The sequence below is a fragment of the Marmota flaviventris genome, chromosome 2 (genome assembly GCF_047511675.1).
Source record: "Marmota flaviventris isolate mMarFla1 chromosome 2, mMarFla1.hap1, whole genome shotgun sequence".
Lineage (NCBI taxonomy): Eukaryota > Metazoa > Chordata > Mammalia > Rodentia > Sciuridae > Marmota > Marmota flaviventris.
This window is the reverse complement of record NC_092499.1, coordinates 44205687-44206616: the sequence shown is the minus strand read 5'-3', so window position 1 is coordinate 44206616 and position 930 is coordinate 44205687. Positions and strand designations below refer to the sequence as shown.

General features: G+C 37.7%; 1 pseudogene; it reads left to right on the top strand.

The window, feature by feature from the left end:
- The first annotated feature begins 385 nt into the window (after positions 1-385).
- Positions 386-722, top strand: LOC114088069 (large ribosomal subunit protein eL36-like; annotated as a pseudogene).
- Positions 723-930: the final 208 nt, after the last annotated feature.

Sequence of the window (930 nt, the reverse complement as noted above, 5' to 3'; positions counted from 1 at the left end):
ATTCTGAGACAAGCAAAACCAACTCACTGTGGAAAAATAAAAATTAGGCTAGCAATTGCCTCTGGTGGAGGTGAGGACAGGAATTATTTGAAAAGGAGGATGCAGGAAGTCTACTGGAGTGATAGAAATGTTCTAGACCATCACAATGGTTCGAGTTACTCATGCAAATATATTTGTCAAAACTCAACAAATATATGAATAAGATTTGCACATTTCATTTTATAGAAATTTTGTATTTTAAAAACTGTACCTAAATATATTGAGTTCCAGTTATTGGTATGCATACTAAAATAGTTAAGGTGAATTGTCATATGTCTGCAATTTAAAATGCATCAAAAATTAGATGGATTCCTTCCACCCCAGCAGCCATTGAAGAACTGCAGCCATGGCTGTGTGCTACCCCATAGCTATGGGCCTCAATAAGGGCCATAGGGTAACCAAGAATGTGAGCACACCAAGGCACAGCCACCACAGTGGGTGCTTCACCAAGTACACCAAGTTAATGCAGGACATGATCCAAAAGGTGTGTGGCTTTTCTCTGATGAGCATCACATCATGGAGCTGCTTAAGGTTTCCAAGGACAAAGGGGCCCCCAAGTTCATCAAGAAAAGGGTGGAACACACATCCACACAAAGTTGAAGCGGGAGGAACACCATGTCTTGGATATCGTGAGGAAAGCAAACTGGGAAGGACTGAGCACTGATCCTCAAAAAAATTTATAGAAAAAAAATTAGATGGACAGAGGGATAAACAGATGGTAGATATATGCTAGGGTCAGTAGAGTAAAAATAGTAGGTATATGCTAAGGTAAGTAGAGTAAAAAGTTACTGGCAAAATCTAGGTGGTATGAATAGATTTCTTTTTTTTTAATACTTATTTTTTAGTTGTAGTTGGACACAATACCTTCATTTTATTTATTTATTTTTATGT